The 13,766-nt window shown below is 39.3% G+C and overlaps 1 protein-coding gene across 3 annotated transcripts in view; it reads left to right on the top strand.

The window, feature by feature from the left end:
• The window catches only part of IQSEC3 (IQ motif and Sec7 domain ArfGEF 3), a 3,183,686-nt gene that overhangs the window by 913,404 nt on the left and 2,256,516 nt on the right, over nt 1–13,766 (top strand). The window lies entirely within an intron of this gene.

Genomic DNA, 13,766 nt, shown 5'->3' with positions numbered 1-13,766 from the left:
ATTACCATACATTTCACCTTGGGAAAATGCTGGCCTACTGCTTCCTGCCATACAGACTATTCTGTTTGTCAGTGTGATTGTGATGGTTTTACATCCCATTGTGTCAACTGAAGTTTTTTCCCCCTAGGGATTGCGTACATAGTGTAGTTAGAGGCTGCTGGACTATACATCTGCATTACTTACTGTTAATTGATTGTTATCCTGTGGCCCTGTCTGTCTTTACTATTGTACTACTTGAAGGCCTTGACCTGGACAGCAACATATGTTATGCTTTTGGATTACTGTATTAAATGATCTGTTTGAGAGTTGCATTAATCTGTTTGTATGTATTTCAAAGTTTAAACAGCTATATGACATGGCATATACAACTATAATGGTACACAAATAAAGCTTTCTCATGTATGCAAATCTGTGTATGGTGTTATATCCTTTGACCTCTCTATGGGTATATGTTTCAGGCAGCAATTGTCTTTTGTATAGGTGACTCATACACTGTCCATTTGATAAGGTGGCAATTGTAGGAATACTGGCTGTTCCGTATAGTGTGCACCCTTTAAATATGTATCTTCCTATACATATCTCTGTATGTGTATATGTGTAGTTACATATATATATATATATATATATATATATATATATATATATGTAGCTGCATATATGTGTGCGTGTATATGTATCTTAGGAATGTTTATTGCTTCCACATTGTACATCCCCTATGGTAGCCAGACTGTACTGCATGATATGTTATTGATACCAGCCTGACATCATACAGGTGGGATGGATTACTGTTAACGTCTTATGCCCATGTTGTGTCGGCTCATGGTTATGGGACTTGCAACAGTTGGTATTGTATTACAGGGCAGACCTGCTTGGCTGTAGGGGGGGTAATATCAATACATACAAGACGTATTTAACTTGGGCCTCCTCACCCCTATTAATGGTGCCTGTGATCACACATGTATTTGCTATGTTCTCTTTTATATCTATAGATATATGTCTGTATATACATATATATATATATATATATATATATATATATATATATATACATATATATGTAGACATATATATCCTAGATGTATGCATATATATATATAGATATATATATATATATATATATATATATATATATATATATATATATCAAATGTAGATATATTTATATATATATATATATATATATATATATATATATATATATATATATATATTATATCTATATCTGTATATATAGATATTTATATATCTATTTAGATATAAATATATATACACACACATACATCTACATGTTTAAATACATTTCCTGTACTGTTGAATTACTGTGCTGGATGATATGTTTGTGAAAACATCAAGGTTATGTATATCTGACATGGCTTAGTAGTAAATCACTTTGGCTATGGTGTGCAGGGTCCTGGGCTCGAGCCTTGCAGAGGCTGTTCATTTTATTGCTGTGCAGAACAAGGGCCGTTGGATACAGAGTGATTAAGACACTTTTAAGCAGTTGTAAGTGGGTTTGCGTGGAGGTAAGCAATGCTAACTTCCGGTTACAGTGTCTTATACTGATTTAGCTTTTCAATTGCTTAACCTGTGTAGGCATTGCTTACCCCCGTGCTAATTTCTTTAAAAGAAATGAAAAAAGGGTTGATAAGAAAGTGGTGAAAAATGGACACAAAGAGAGAAGGACAGTAGGGAAAATAGCTAGGGATGTGCAGGAAGGGTGTTGGGAAGGTCAGTAGCTGCCCATTTCTTCTACAGCAACAGCTGTGTATATACACATAATTTTGAGATAGATTTGGGCACTCATACCCCTGAGAGAGGGGTGAGAACAACAATAATATGTTGTTAAGCCAATTAGACCAGATTACATGTGTCCAGTGGACATGTGTGCCTAATGGACAGCTATGTATGGGGCGAGATTTTTTTTTTGGGAACCGATTGCCCTTTTTTTGTCAGGTGAGAGTGGAATGTTGGGGAGGGATAGTAGGTGTATTTGGGGAGGTAGGTTGGATAGGTTGACAGACAAGACAAACAAGATGCATACAGGGATGGTATATGACACATGTGGGGGGTAAACATCTTAATGGGGAGGGGTGTTTGAAAATCGGAAGCTCATGAGCCCCCTAGTGCAAAGAGTGGGACTGAGGTCCCCACCCATGGGCAGTCACTACTGCACCTTTACAGCTTCAAAGGTGGCTGTGCTGGTGGCTGAGTAGGAGGGCCAGGCTGACCCTCTATTTGCTACACATGGCCCTCAAGCTGGCATAGCAGATCTCCGAACTCCCTGCGGAGCTCGCTACGCACCATGACCCAGACCTGGAGATGGGTGGCAGGTTCCTGTCTGCACTTGGTCCTTGGGGGGGGGGCATCCCCTGAGGTGGTTCCACCCATAGGTGCTGCAGGACCAATGATTGAGGAGGTCCCACGTTGGATCCCCAGACGTGCTGATGCCCGGTGCCATGGCCAGCTGAGGTGGGATAGGTGGGTTCATCGGGACTGGCCTTCCAAAACGTGCTATGGTGTTCAAATTTTATCAACATATGTGGGTTAGTAATAGTCAACACACTCCAGTATTAGGTATAACAGCATGCATAGATATTCCCATTAACCCAAGCACCAGAAATGGAACAGTTGCATAGCAAACAGAACACATGCATATATGGAACCACAGTTGTTATTACAATAGCATGCAGGTACATTGATGGCAGCATGCCACCAATGTGGGAGTATTTCAACATGGCACATGCATAGAAACAAATTTAAATAATTATCAAACAATAGGACATATGTCCCAACAGTAGAATTAATGCAGCACATACCAGTTGAGTTGTGTATTTAGTTTATTGTTGCTGATATGGTGGGGGGAGAGAAAGATGTCATTTAACAATTAGTATATTCCTGTAGTTCACATTACTTTCCTAGTCAGTGCTGTGATCTGTACCTTACAGGTATTAGTACACTACCCTATTGCCTTAGTTTGGACAGTGGTATGGATGTTGGCAACTATATACATGAACTGAGTTTTACCTGCAGTATACACCTCTTACCTGGTATACCTGTGGAGGTATTGTTTGTTAACACTACCTGTTTCTACACATATTCTCAGATTCCAGGTTGATGTTATGCACATACCTGTCCATCCCTTATTGCACACACACTGGGCATGTCTTCACCACATGCAGGTGAACTGGGACATATTTCGACTATTACCCTCTTAAACCTTTAGTGAATTGTACAATGACAGGCTTGTTTTCATTGACATTTTACAAATATGTCCAGGTCTGACAGTCAGTTATATAGCATGAAATGCTGCCTATATGTCAGAGATTAGCACACTGATATGCCAGGGGGACAGGGTAACAGCCGGCAGATATGGGCCAATTAACTGGACATTCTGGACAATTCTGTACACTTGTGGGGTATGATTCTGCATACAGCTTACTACCACTCTCAGGATTCGAACCATGGCTATGTCTGCTAAAAATAAAACACTGCCCATCACAGTTGAGTGTGCTATATGATACTGCTGTGTATCTCTTGTCTGATTTCTGTGTATAATTCTCCTGTGGTTTTATATTCTGACCTTGTAATTACAACACTCTTATACAGGATTTCCTAGACAGTTGTATTATGTAGTACAGTGTGGGTGACAATGATGAGTAATACCTTATTATTCAGAGCAACTGCAATACTAACAATGCCATACAATACCAGAGTAAACAGTACCAGTACAGGATATCAATCTTTTATTTCTAGGCACAGTGTTCATATCTGTCAGTCCTGTGGGAGCAATGTTATTTAGCACTACCTGAATGTTGCCACACAAATTACCAGATTCCACATTAGTATTATACACATACATCTCACTCCGTTACTGTACACAGTCTGGTCACAGTTTGACAACATGGGGGTGAAGATGGGACATACTTGGCTAATTACTCTCATAACATTTTGGGGAGTTGCTAGAGTGACAGGTTTGTTCTTATAGATGTCTGACAATCAGTTGTATATCTTGTTTGCTGTCTAAACATCTGGGATCATCCCACTGATTTGCCAGGGGAACAGGATGACAGGCGGCGCATATGGGCCAATTTACTGGACATTCTGGACATATCTGTACAGCTGTGGAGTATGATTCTGCATATAGCCTACTACCACTCCCAGGATTCGAACCATGGCTGTGTGTGCAAAAATACTGCAGTTCACGTCGCAGTTGAGAGTGCTATTTGGATTTTGTTGTCTGCCTTTTCACTGTTTTCTGTCTAAGTCTCTCTCAGTTGTACTATATGACCTCTTGGGATTACAACAGTCTTATACAGACATTCCTGTACATTTTATTTATGCAGCACAGTGTGGGTAACAGTGCTTAATACAACAGTACTATTAAGTGATTGCAATTCTACATCACCATATGATACCAGAGTAAACACATGCAGTCCAGCAGTTAGACCTTTATTGTCAGGCTATTATGCTTTTATTTACGTACAACCTATATGACACTCTTCTTGCCATATTCTCTGGTGTATGTAGTACATGCCGTAAACAATACAGGTTTTATACAGGCAATTAATTTACTACTACATTTAGATTTATTTCCTATGACAGTACATGCAAGAGTATTACTAATCTGCCTTGCAAGACAACCGCTGCAGTCTACAGGCATGGGTTTCCAGGTTCGCAGCCCACTCATCTGCCACTGAGAAAGACATAAGAGGAATATTTAGCCAGACCTATCTATAATATACATGACCTGGCAATTATTAAACAGTTTGTGGACTGATATTTACACACGGCTGAGACATCCCCTGTTCTCTTAACATCTTGGATCCACTGATCCAAGAGATCCCCGTTTCTCCTCTTCAGGTCGGCATAGTGATGCCTGACCTGCTCACCAGTTCGGGGTATGCCAGTGGCACTGGTGAGGTCACGGGCGAGATGGTCCCAGGTGTCCACTTTGTATTGGGAACCCTGGCACTGGCCCTGCAGCAGTCTCTAGTAATGGTCTTTCACAAGGAGTCCTGCCATGACTCTGGATTCCTGGATACCCCAGCACTGCGCCCAAAAGCATACACCCTCTCCCATACCAGACATAGTGCCTACAGGAGGAAGCTACAACCAATTATGAGATGTATTCTCGCCTGTTCTGTTTAAATAGGGCCAGTTTCCCACACTTTGCTGTGATTGAACAGTTTTAAAAATGCTAAGCTATGGGCAAACCTGTTTACCTAAGGTTGGCATTGCTTAAAGGGGTATACCAATGGGCAGACTGAGTTAGCTGGCCTACACATTGCTTACACCTACTAAGATGGGCTGTGCAATGCTTAGCATTGCTTAATATTTAATTTGCATTATATTTACTTTTTGGCATTGATATGTTATTCATTACATGTTATATATGTGTTTGGTATCCATTATTCATGTGTACATACACTGTATGGGGTCCTTGTGTTTATTAGCGGATTTCAACACTTTATTACAATGACACCTTACATCTGGGCTTCCTGCAGTACTCCAGTTCACATATTTATGTTATGTAGTAGGTTATACAACACAAAACTGTATATAGATTCCTTTCACATGTTAGGTTTGATTTTCCTATAGTGAGGATCTGTTTGGTGATACCTTAATCTTATTTACTGCTGTGATGGCTTAGTGGTTAACTACTGTGACTGTAGTGTACAGGGTCCTGGGTTCAAGACCTGCAAAGACTGTTTATTTTGCTTCTGGCAAGGACAGCGGCTGTTGCATACAGAGTGATTCAGGCACTTTTAAGCAATTGTAAGTGGGTTTGCACGGGATTGCGAGAGGGTAAGCAGTGCTAACCTTCGGTTAAATATGCTTACAGAGAGTTAGCTTCAATATTGCTTAACCTGTGTGCGCATTGCTTACCCCCACACAAACGGGCTTAAACCCGCTTACTACTGCTTAAATATGCTTACTCCCGCTTACTACTCCTTAAATATGCTTACTTGTGCTTACTATTGCTTACTGCCGCTTACCACCGCACTAATTTAGACAATAATGTCAAATGGTTCTTGGGAAGGTGGTGGATTTGGAAAACTGTATGGATTTATCATTTATTACACATTTACCTTCCATTTGTATCCCTGATTCCTGTGTACATATACTGTATGGGGCACTTGTGCTTATCTGTGGACTTTACAACATTATGACAATGACACCTCACATCTGCATTTAATGCAGTAATCCAGTTCACAAATATATGTTATTTAGTAGGTTATGGAACAAAACATTGGTCATAAAGTGATTTGACATGGAAAATGGAATGTACTGCATTGGGACTCGAACCGGGAATGACTGCTCGTAAGACGAATGCTCTGCCCACTACACTATTGCTGTACTGCTTCATTTGCATATATCTTGCTTTTTATCCTCTTGTGCCATTTAAGCTGCATTAACTGTAGCTAAGCGATGGACAAACCCGCGCACCTACGGTTAAATTTAATCTGCTTCATAAAAAAAAATTCTTTATATTTAATGTTTTAACTTTTGCTCTTGTAAACTTGGAGGGATATTGCTGGGAGTATGCGAACACCTATGAGCAGTCTTGCTCATTCTTATTCCTAAACTGCTGTTCTTGATTGCAGGGGCTTGTATATTCTGAGAGCTCTGCTCTCAGATACACCACCTTCACTCGTACATGCTCTGTGTCTGTTTAGGAGCTCAGGCAGTGCTCCTTTATTGATATGTATGGTGCGCTGCCATCCTGCTCCTAAACGGCCACTTCCATGCAGGACTAACCTAGTCCTGCATGGAAGGATAGTGAATCCGGGGGATTGCGTCAGCCATTTCATCGACATACAGCCTCAGTGCCCACCGCCTGTCTATAATATCTGGTTTGGCCATTCTAGGATAAAAAAATAATTTGTACTGTTTTTGCAAAACAAAAATGTAGTAATGTAATCTCAACTTGTACTCAAGCTTGTTTACCCAAATTCACATTAGTCCTGCAAAGTTAGAATTACAACAGCAAAGAGAGGGTCAGCCATTTCATCCACAGGCAGCCCCCATACTCACTGTCTACCCCAGTGTTTAGTTTGACTCTGCCAGTTTAAAAAGAAAAAGAATGGTTGTGTTAATGTATTTAATTCATATAAACAATAGTTATCATTTGTATTCCATCATACTTCACACAAGTACACCTTAGTTTTGTAAAGCTAGAATTACAGCAAGAAAACAGCAGGTGCAATAATTTCAGTCATAAACAGCCTTCATAACCATGGTATTAAAAATGCAATAAGGTATGTTATTTTACAGGCCAGTAATAATAACCTGTAGTCCTGCTTGCTTCACCCAAATACATATTAATCTTGAAAAATCAGAATTACAACAGGAAATAGCTAGGGCCAATCATTTCACCAATAGACAATCCCCATACCAGTTGCCTACCCATACTATCTGGTTTAGCCCTGCTGGATAAAAAAAAAAAACAAAAAAAAAAAACCCAAACTTTTTAAATGACTCTATAGACTTATAGGAACACACTTTTCCATACTTGGCCTGAAAAAAGTAATATAAAATAAAGTAAAATGGCTTTTGTGAATCCATTATGCCAATAAATCTAGCAGTGTATTTGTTATAGTTAGGTGAGTGTGTATGTGTGTGTGTGTGTGTGTGTGTGTGTGTGTGTGTGTGTGTGTGTGTGTGTGTGTGTGTGTGTGTGTGTGTGTGTGTTTGTGTGTGTGTGTCTGGGGACCATATGGCAATTTAAAGGTGAACAGACACAAAGAGAAAGAAGATAGCATTATGAAAAAATGCAGCAGTTAAGTCTTTTATTGCTAGACTTTCTTGGAATACAGCCACCCCTCTGCATGCAAGCAGTCGTGATCCTGTCATTGTGTGCATCACACAGTACATAATAAGTCATTATGTAAGTGTACTTCTGACAAGATACAAGCACAAACTACACAAAAATGTTCTCCGTGTTAGGAGGTAGGCACTTACTATTCTCTACAACAGCACACCATACCACAAATTCAAGCTGGTGCAATAACTCTCAGTACAATTTTATAGAGGGGATACCAGAGACATAAGCTGTGCATGTTAAATGAAAATAGAAATAAAAAATGCAATTTCCAATACACACTCCCACCAAATTGTATTCCCACCAAAGTTATTTCTTTTCTTTTGTCCTTTATAACTACATTACAGTTTTTCTCACTTTTCACTTGTACCATATCTCATTTTAGAAATTACACATTCTGTATAGTTCATTACTTACAATTTGAAGAGGCATAAAAAAAAAGATCTTCCAACAACACAGACAAGCTTCTTTCAGTCTCCCTGTCAGGTACATTTGCAATCACGATGGGAGACACAGTTACAAGAGACACTCAGGATCTTAGGGTTATCTGTGGGTTGAAATCAGAAAATACACAAGCAAATGAGGTATGTTCTCAGCTGTCTAGCACTTTTGCTGTATATTTTCTGATTTCAGCTGAAACAGTTAAAAGCCATTTTACCAGGCTGTATGGCTGCTTCTTAAAACAAAAGGAGAGAGCGTGTGCCTCTGCGCCAAGGCCTAAATCCGCCACTGATATGTATCTCTTTTATATCCCCTCATACTTTTCTGTTTATTAAAACACAGCATTTTATTTTATGTTAAAATGCCTCTGGTGCCTTAGCAGACATTGCCTTCAAGGGGAACCAAAATAAAATGTTGTGTGGATATATATATATATATATATATATATATATATATATATATATATATATATACACACATATATATATATATATATATATATATATATATATAAGGCATAGTAGAAATTACAGAATGTCAGTTCAGAAGGAATATTTGTGTGGAAGAGACTCATCTCCTGAGTGCAGAGGGAGAATTGCTTGGATGAGATGTTGACCTTTTTATGCAGAAGGAATATTCTTATGGAGAGAAACTGGCTTCTTAGTACGAAAGAACAACAACTGTTTGCCAGCTAGAGGATTTCCTGTAGGTGTAAATGCATGACAGAATTGTAATACTTTCTTGTTTTCTGTCTTGGAGAAATGGTTTGGCTTGACTTAGCACTGTAAATAAAGTGCACAAATTACAAGGCTACTGCCTTCACTGTGCTAAATGCATTACACTGGCGGAGAATGTGGTCAGAATTTGATCACCATACCAAAGTGCTGCATTTAATTCCTGGTTTGCATCCTACCAGGGCAATACATTTGACACACTTCCCCAACCAAGGAGAAAGAGAAATGCAAGGTTTGGAAGTTATGTTACAGAACATCACAGTGAAGAATTGAACTACATTGACCCTTGACAAGCAGTATAAGACAACTGAGGGACAAGTAACTAATCACAGCAGCAGTCAACTGATATGGTAAATGAAAGAATGAAAGCTAGTGAAGACTTACTTAGAAATGAGCAAATTAAATGTAAAAGCATAAATGTACAGTTGCTGGCAAATGCCAAGAAAGTGTCAGTAGGTCAAATAATATCTTTTAAATGTAGAAAGAAGGAGCATGTTGTGTAATATTGTTTAATTAAAAATGCTGTTAGTAATGAAACCATAACTACTGTGCCTAACACAGAGGATTATGATTGGGTCTCTGATTGTAACCTGTTTATTATGTGTTCGAGACATGGATGTCAAGATTCCTACCTGCAATGATATTTTTTCTACTTCAGCAGTGGAATCCCAATGACAGAAATTAACTGTGGACAGACTTGATGCACGATGTATAGATATGGGCATCTTGACCTCATCTGTACTTTACCTCTTCTTTTACCTCACCCTTATCTGTCAAAGACTGTAGTTGTAAATACAAGTGACCACTACATCCTTTAGCTGAGCGATGAGCTGTGTCATGCACCTAGATCACTGTCTCATCCATTAAGTAGCTAAAGCTTGCAGAGCACAGCTACGTGTGTCTGCCCCAAAATTATTGTAGCACATTACCTCTTTGTCCTTATTCATATCACATTACCTCTTAGTTCCTCCTCATTATTTGCAGTGTGTTTCCACCTTAAACTGCCTCATTAGTTATATATACAGGGCTAGTGTTAGCATGTTGGGGGCCCACAGCAAATGTCAAGATCGGGGCCCCCCTAGGCACTTCTGTCATAGTATCACCCTGTCACAGCCACTCCTCTAAAGAAGTCTTTTAGTTTATGCTGCAAACTTGTAGGTGTAGTGAGTACATACTGATCTGTAACTACAATGCTCTTACAGTACAACAGGCCTGTGTAGCACACTATGTTCACCTATTAGGTGAAATGCTGTCAATTTACTCTAAAGTGCATTTTATTTTATTTTATTTTTATTTTTACTTAATCTTTTCATCTAGTGATGGCTTCTACAAAAATTATGATTAAGGAAAGAAATTCAGTGTTGCTGTTCAGCTTAAGTTTTCCTTGCACCTTTTCAGCACACCTTTCCTGACCAAGACAGCACAGTAATAACCATTTAGGAAATAACCCAGATAAACCAGGGCCCAAGAAGCCATAAGGTTATAGATGTTCTGGGGTGCATTTTAGAGCATTTTCCCAACATTTTAGTGCAATGGTGTCATTAACAAAAAACATGAGTAAGAAAAGAATTTCAGCCTTTTTTTTCAAGGAAGACTTAAGTTATGACCAAGGCTTAATACTCAAAGATGACAAAATAGTAGCTCACAACAAACTAACAAGCCATTTGTTGTCTGGATACAGTGGTCCAATCTAGGAATATGGCCTGCCTCCCTAACCCCCCCCCCAAAAAAAAAAAAAAGAAAAAGACAGTCACTGCCTATGCATCCCTCTGGTGTTAGACTGAGATGAAAGCAGAGGATCAAATTGCCACAGTCATGTGTTTCAAGTGAGTATTGGCATGCATATACATACCATGCCTCCTCACTCCTCAACCCTAACCATCAAAGGCAGCCACCTGTATAAGTGCTTGACGGGAACGTGAAAAAAATAAAGATTACAGTAATGTATTCTACTTTGTTGTTCCTGGACAGTACACTACCCCTACACAAGCTACAGTAACCTTTATACACCTCTGACATCTCTGAGAATAGTTATAAAAACAATGACCACACTGTCCTCAGCCCAAACAAAAGTCTGTAATTATCTCCTGTACACACTTCTATGGTTTGACTGTAATGAACATTAAACAAGTAACCACACCCCCCCCCCACCATAACCTACAGCAAGTTTCTGTACACACACATCTGAACACGGATGATTTTAGAATGGGTGCAGTTGAGAGTAGAGGCCATTATCAGCATTATCCTAACAAGGTCAGCCCTGTTCAGGTTAAAAAGCACAAGCAGAAAATTAATACATTTTTTCTCATTTTTTTCTCCAGCCAGCAACAGCTTTTGTGGGGACCTCACACAGTCAAGGATGATTAAGGGAGTCCCATGTATCAATTCATATAGGCTGGGGAGTGGGGGCCACCAGACTCCTTGAAGACTGAAGTGTCTGAATGTTCTGTGATATATTTTATGCATTACTTTTAAAATATAATTGCTTGTTAGCTACATTTTTCACTGATACTCAGAAGAATAATGTATTTGAACTGGCATTATTTGGTGTATGCAGAGATAAAAATCAGTGATATTTTTTACAAACGCACACAAAAATCATAGCAATACTAGTTTTGTACTTATTTCACTAAACATCAATACATTATGCAACACTGGTACTGCCACACCTGATTAGTGACTGCTGTTTAGCAATTGGCAAACAGCAGCAGGAGTAAGTGACTTTTATTTACCTTGGTGAGGAGTAATGCATACATGTCACTGTCTCTGATTTCACAGACCTTCCCTGATTTTGCTCACAATTTTGCTCTGTCCTTCATAAAAAGTTTGATCTGCTAGTAAATCCTTCAGGATTACAGACAGACAATAATTCCAGGTGTCAGAGGTTTATACCGCTTATTGTCCACAAAAATGCATGCTGATGCAAAGGATGTTATTTTAAGTGAATTAGAGTAATATTTAAAATGTGTTCCTGATTTTGAGCCTTTATTCATAGGTTCATAGGTGTTTACTAGGCTAACAACTGCAAGGGCCTTTTTAAGCCTAGCCATGCATCCCAAATCTCTGAAAAGTTGCGATACCCTTGATAAGTATAAGCAGGGGCTTGGGAGATGAACCATTTACAGGTTGCCTGTCTCCGTTAGAGACACAGATGCCAAACCAGGGATGAATTTCTGGTTTCCCATCCAATTGTCCAAGCTGCACTTGAATTGGTTTAGGGAGGAACACTGCTTCACATGGATGGGGAGCCTATTCCATAGACTGGGTAGTCTCTGAGATACATCCCTATCTCTCCAGCAGGTCCTATGTATATCACAGGCAAGGTTTAAGTCTTTAGAATGGGTAATTCTGGTGCTGTTTGTTTTGTGGATTTGCAGGAGGTCCATCAGAGTGGGGTCTATTATTTTTGGTATTGTGCTGAATTCTTCTGCAAAGAAGTTGAGTTGTAATATCTGGTATTTAACCATTATTTATAAAACTCCCTGAAAGAAATAAAACACAGCGTTTGCACTCGAATCAGTCACTCCAGGCTGATGATCCTTTCTACTGCTTACCTTGCTTATGTTCATTATAGGTTCATAGGTTCATACTAGGCTATCTGCCCTAGGGCATTTATAAGCCTAGCCAGAGTGTGTTTGGCTTTCGCCACCCATTTTAAATGAATTTTGCTATGCCCTTTTTCGAGGTTAGTATACTGTGCCTCTGTCTAACAGTGACACAGAAGTGATACCCGGGGTAAACCTACGATCTCCCATCCACTCATCAAGATTCCTCTTGAAGAGAGTCAATGAGGGACTCTGCCTAACCTGGACTGGGATTTTATTCCGGAGTGAAGGGAGCCTCTGGGTTATGAATCTGTCCTTCCGGCATGTCCTATTTATTTCAGTGCTGAGGTTCAAGTCTCTCGAGCATGTAGCTCGATAGGATTTGGATTTTCTGAGGTGCAGCATGTCCATTAACTCCGGGTTGGACATGGCTTTATACGTCAGGCACAGATCGCCTCTGAGCAGGCGGTATGCCACTGAGTAGAGCTGGAGTTTTATCAGCTTTATTCTAACAGGGTTATATCATAGACCTGTTCAGGTTAAACAGCATAATCAGGAAAATAATATATTTTTTCTCCTCATTTTTCCCAACCAGCAGCAGCTTTTTTGGGGGGCCCACACAGTCAAGGATGATTAAGGATCCCCCTTGCAACCACAGGTATTGCAGGTACCTAAAGTTCGCTATGTTGTTGTTTTTAGTGGAGAGAATGTCCATCAAGCAGGGTTTAACTAAGCCACAGGCACTATGTCAGTAGTAAAATATTTAATGGAATTGTGAAGCCTTTTACTTGATAAAACACTGTTACTATAAACAGAGAGATCTTTGAATTTTAAAGGAGATATAAATAAGAGTTATTACCCACTTGGTTTATACAAGATTGCTGTACTAGCTTTTGTTAGGTTGACAGATGTTGCAAAATATCAAGATAAGGTAACTTGCAGTGGTTGGGAGCCCCCCAGGAACAGGGGGCTCCCAGCGACCACAGGGTTCTCTGGTGCCTAAAGCCGGCTATGTATATATAGTATTTTGTATTATCAGTATACATCCTTCCTTAATCTCTTAGATTCCCCACTAGTAGCCTGGGATGTATTTTTTTCCTTTTTAAGTCATCTAAATTACTTACACAGATTTAATATGCAAAAACTTCCTGGACCAACTAACAAACAATTTATTAGGTGACACAATATTCTTAATCTTGTCCTTACAAATTTTGCAACTTCATA

Source organism: Protopterus annectens, chromosome 11.part0, assembly GCF_019279795.1.
Source record: "Protopterus annectens isolate FY-2018-M chromosome 11.part0, PAN1.0, whole genome shotgun sequence".
Classification (NCBI taxonomy): Eukaryota; Metazoa; Chordata; order Ceratodontiformes; family Protopteridae; genus Protopterus; species Protopterus annectens.
The sequence above is the reverse complement of the archived record's forward strand: the minus strand, read 5'-3'. Positions and strand labels throughout refer to the sequence as shown.